General features: G+C 44.9%; 1 non-coding gene across 1 annotated transcript; it reads left to right on the forward strand.

Annotated features, from left to right (window-relative positions):
- Positions 1-203: 203 nt before the first annotated feature.
- On the forward strand, positions 204-278 carry Trnap-cgg. The gene has a single exon. It is a non-coding gene; the product is annotated as a tRNA-Pro (tRNA).
- Positions 279-5,627: the final 5,349 nt, after the last annotated feature.

Below are 5,627 nucleotides of genomic sequence, written 5' to 3' on the forward strand. Positions count from 1 at the left end.
CTCTAATCTAGAAGACAACCATCATCATAAAGAAAGCATACAAAGAACATTAAACATTTACAGACGTAACTTGTCATACTTTTCACTTGTTTGTAACAGAAACAAAATTGACGTTATTGTTGAAACTTCCTGGCAGATTAAAACTGTGTGCCCGACCGAGACTCGAACTCGGGACCTTTGCTGTGAGCACCGGCCGGGAGTCGTGCTTCGGTAGCTCAGTTGGTAGAGCACTTGCCCGCGGAAGGCAAAGGTCCCGAGTTCGAGTCTCGGTCGGGCATACAGTTTTAATCTGCCAGGAAATTTATATCAGCGCACACTCCGCTGCAGAATGAAAATCTCATTCTCTATAGTTATTGTTGATCACCAGTAAATCACTAACGCGTTCCGGATTTAATTGGCGTGGCCATATTTTAGTAACATGCCGGCTTTACTAAAGCATCTTTCACTAGGTGCGCCTGTTGCTAGGATATATAAAATACGTCTTTCAACTGCAGCCAGGCCTGGCAGATCTGTTTCATGTCTGCTCCACCACTTTAAGATGTCATCATCATCATCTCCGGGGTGCATTAAAATGCAGAGATCTACTTCATCTGCTGCGGATGATCTGTTGTTCCTCCATTCCTTGAAACGATATCTCTTTCTGGCTCGTGATGACAAAGTACTTGAAGCATCTATGATAACAAACAAAAGAAACAAGTAATACAGAACTGATGTGGAAATCATCGAAACGTTCCCGTAAAAACGAGGTGTTTTACGTACATTGGCACCCTGGTCGGAGACAAAAACAAAACTGTGCGACATGTCAGGCGAAATGTCCCAATCAGCCATCCTACCTTCAATTTCTTTCATAATATTTACTCCCGTCCTCTTAACGTCCGAGAATTTTATTGTAAATGAAACATTGTTCACAAGAGACCAGTCTGTGTTAATGTAATGTGTTGTAAGCGTCAAATAGTGCACCTGATTACGCGAATCAGTCTACATATGAACTGTCGTAGCACATGTCTTATTAATAACTTCCGCAATAACAGAAGGGATTATGCTGTTTCTTATTGCATCAGCTTGTTCTTTGACATGTCTGCTTATAGTAGAGGGATGTGGCATGACATCTGCCACGTTAACTTTTCCATAATGCGCACCTAGATGTATTAATTCTTGGCCTAGTTCTCTGAAACCTTCACCGGAAACAGCCTTAAAAGGACTGATATCTTTAGCACGTATTGCAACACACTTTGCTGTAGTACTATTTTTTATTATTGCCGGTGTCCCTCAAGGAGCTGTATCTTTCTCAGGTTTCTTGCAACTATGTTTCTTTAGATGAGTGGTTCCCCACTCGAAACACAATAATGTTGAGCAGTTTATGCTTGATACGTACCCAGTAGATGCACTGTTTTCGTCTACAACCAACAGAAATGTACTCCATACTTGACTTTTGAGACCTTCCCGTTTCTTCAATGTGTAAACATTGGTTTCAATCTTACGTCTTACTGCACTGGGTTCCTCGCGCTGCATGATTACAGGGAGAGACACACCACAAATGAGAAGCCCGTACTGGCTGCAGTCTCACACGGATAATGACACGTGTAATGTGTTTGCAGTTACGTGCTACGTATCCGGTCACGGCTTCTATGCTCGGTCGCTACAACTAGTGCGGGCAGCCTATCCAGTTAGGGTGTGCTCGCCCCATCTCTTATTTCGTGCTCGCCTACTCGGTCATGCAGGACTCTAGCAGGCAGGTCCGGCCGTGCCGACACCGACGTCGACGCCTCGCCCGCGCTGCCGCAGCCGTTCCCTCGCCTGCCGCGGGCCGAGCTGGCAACGCCGCCCCGTGACGTCAGAGCCGGGTGGGGTCAGCCGCGCGCCCCGGCTGTCTGTGCGGCCCAGTTGTGAGGGAGCGGCCGAGGCGAGAGGAGCGTGAGACCTGCCTTCAGAGCTTCTGCAAATCTCTCTTCTCGGCGAGAACACCAGAGAAAGGTAAGGCGGCCTGCTGCTGGTTACTGGAATTTCTGGAAGCTGCCAATGTTCTGCACGCTTTAGGGTGGTTTGTCCCTAATGTATTGTCTTACTTTTAAAAATCACGATGGCTACGAACAAAGCGACGGCGAACACGGTGTTAGGTTGCTTTGAGTGTTCAGTAATTTATTCCTGGTTATTTATCGCCTTGCCTTTTAACCCGTCAAAACTTGAGCGAGAATAATGTAGAACGGATGAAAAATACCGCCACATTCAGTCGGGTAGTATTTCCATGCGCCAGTGTAGATTTCTCCAGAATTCTCGTTCCAAAGGTACTTAATATGAAAACCTCCCGTTCTTGATTATGTTCGTAGGACGCAAGTTTGCGAAAACCATCAAACTCGGCACTTGTGACTGGGTGAGTTCTATGGCGACACGGCGTCTGCTGCCACTGGTTCCAGCAGCCGTGGTTGTCTGTAACACTGGACCGCTAGCCTGGAACTGGAGGTCGGCTACAGCTTGCCTAGCTAGCGGTTTGCACGGATGACAAAAATTTGTTTTTCAATATTTCGCTTACCTTTGCCGACTTTAAACATCTAAAATGTTGTCCTACCGTACTCATTTAGAGGTCTAATCTGACATTACGGGTTTCACACAGTATGACGGTAACTTGGTGTGTCTCGAGGTGACGTATTTCATGGCGGTGAAATACGCGGACGTTATTCAGCCAGTCTTTCAGAATGACGGCAGTTATTCTCACACACACACACACACACACACACACACACGTGAAGTAGCACATTTCGTCGGTTATCCAGTCACCTTCGGCATCAGACTTAACGTTTTAGTTTATTACTTCATTGGAAATGACCCTATATTGCCAACAGTTTGCTGACATTATCCACGCACCCCATACGAAGTGTTGGCAAAATTACGTCGTTGTACAGATATTACGTCAACACGTTTAGCCGCGAGAAAAACTGGCTTTTGTTTTGGCGACCTGGAAAACACGTTAAGAATAATTTCAAACTATCCCTAAACTACTTCTCGCCTACAGGCTTAACATCAAGTCTTACACACGTTAATTCGTCTGCAAAGTAATCAGGCGTCGGAAGTTTTGCGCATGGGCATTCCGAATACCGTGTAGTCCACTCGCGGATCACAACACGTGGCGCCTTGCCGACGTGCTCCTGGCCATGAAACGCAGCACTCGCGTTCATTTCACTACTTTTACGATTCTCTGGAGTTGAGGTTGCGATGCGCGAGCGATCTGTTGCTTTGCTTAATATCCTGGTTAGACTGAGGCGAAGATTTGATTGGTAGTTGGCGAATTCTTGAGAATTTATCCTAATGTTTGAGCCTCTTGAAGTAAACCTTTCGTATTGTTTATCGTTCTGTGACGTCATGTCTCCTAGTTTGAGATTACTAATGAAAGGGAAGCGATAACACACCACAATTTTTCTGCACTACACGACGCTGCAGCGCTTTGTCTGTCCGTTCTCGTGTTAATATTTGTCTGGTAAGAGAGCCTGGTGTTCTGCCCGTCTTGTCGTACTTGCGCATCAATCGCATCGTAAGTGACGAAAGAATGAATATTACCGATTGTGAAACTGTCACCAACTTCTGTACTTGAGGTTCAAATGACACGATTTAAAGTGCAGTGTAAATTTTTGTGTGCAGGCTATTGACGACGGTAGAGAAGAGATTTAATTTCTCATTTCCAGTGCAATAGTACCGAACGTGGAGGTAGATTTCTGTTGTCAGTTTCCGTCAGAGGAGTGAATCACGTCAGAATGGTAACATTTGTAGAGAGATTTGCTAATTATATTTGACTGAAACCTATAGTACATACTTCGTTTAGCCACTTCCTGTTAATGAAGCCTTACCCATTATCGATGTTAAGTTTCGGAATTACGCGCAGGCACTAACGTCTTACTCACGCAGTGCTGAAAATGTGTATCAGTTAGAGCGCACATCGCCATAAAACGCAAATTTGAGTACCACAACTATATAATTTTCAATTTGGACAATCGGTGTTGATGTACCGGTTTTCGAAGTTTTCTTCCCTGTCGCAGGGACAGGATGATTTGATAAGTCGCACGAATTCTGTGAATAATAATTACTCCGATATCGGTGCTCCAAATTGCTTTCACTCTTTTGACGTTGAAGTTTGTGTGGTGGTTTTCGTATTTATACTGGTCTATCAGAAAATATGCAACGCAATTGATGCACACCGTATTAAAGACCTCTCCAAAACGTCTCGTGTGTAGCGAGATTAGTTGTGTGGAAGTGTGGGGAAATGTGACGTTGACGGATGAACAGTAGCCGCAGCAGAAAAACAGTTTCATAAAAAGGCCGCCAGTTACTCGCGAATGTGTGGAATCCACGCTTTGAGTCACACATCGATTGCCCGTAATGGAGCACTAAGATCAGTTACGTCTTAGGAGTGTGTACAGTGTTTCTTGGTGCTTTTAATTCTTTAGGTGTTTTGTCCACGGGCAAAGTGTGTGACAGCTGCGTAACTTTCCTCAGTGCGGTGCTTGACACGGTACTTGGGCGGGCAGTAGACGCCACTCAGGTGGAGACGGTGGCGAGGCTGAGGCAGTCGCGGGGCTCCCCCACTGGGTGGCCACACTCACACGTTCAGAGGTCCGGCGTGGGCCGTCAGCTGTCGTATGGCCGCGAAGATCGGTAGCTATACTGTTGCGTCAATGGGGAACTGATTTACACTGGAAAGAAATTATTTCCAATTTTGGAAATGTTTCTACGAGTAATGGATTGGGAACGGAACGTGGAGAGCAAGGGCGAAACAAGTTGAGGAACGCAGAACGTTGATTTTATTATTAACCACCACTTGCACAATTTCCTTCAGTATGAGCACCGGAGACTTCGGCGAGATGTTGCACAGCGAGAGATACGCACCTGATAAGCTTTCATATAGCATATCTACCATGTTTCGTTGTTACACGTCAATTACAGCCCACATTGGACCTCCATGACTAGATGGCGTTATTTATAAACACCCAGTACATTCATGCCTCTGTTGGCGAAAAGCGGTTCGTAAAAATTTTGCTGTCGCGTATGTGGTCCATTTGGTCATAAATTATTTAGTATCTGGTCAGTTAAGAAAATAAACTGTTCTGATTTTCGTGGTGTGTTTCAGTTTTCTTCAAGCATCACCATTCGTTACGTCAATAACGAGCATCAAAACCGATTCAGGTATTAGTGAATATTGTAATCTCCAAATCCTCGAAAAATAAGAGAAAAATATACCTATTCAAGAAAGCAAATAAAAATTCACTTGACGCCTTCAGAGGCAATCTCTACTCATTCCAGATTAATAATACAAGTGTAGACCAGATAGGCTTAAATTCCAAGAAATAGTATCGGCAGCAGTTAAGAGATTCATACCGAATAAATTAACAAACGACGGAGTTGATCCTCCTTGGTACACAAACCGGGCCAGAACACTGTTGCAGAGACAACGAAACAAACGTGCTAAACTCAGACGCAAAATCCCCAAGACTGGCGATCTTTTACACAAGCTCGAAGTTTAGCGCGGACTTCAATGCGAGATCCTTGTAACAGTTTCCACAGCGAAACTGTCTCGAAATCTGGCACAAAATCCAGAGAGATTCTGGTCGTACGTGAAGTGTGTTAGCGGCAAGAAACAA

This window comes from Schistocerca piceifrons, chromosome 11, assembly GCF_021461385.2.
Source record: "Schistocerca piceifrons isolate TAMUIC-IGC-003096 chromosome 11, iqSchPice1.1, whole genome shotgun sequence".
Classification (NCBI taxonomy): domain Eukaryota; kingdom Metazoa; phylum Arthropoda; class Insecta; order Orthoptera; family Acrididae; genus Schistocerca; species Schistocerca piceifrons.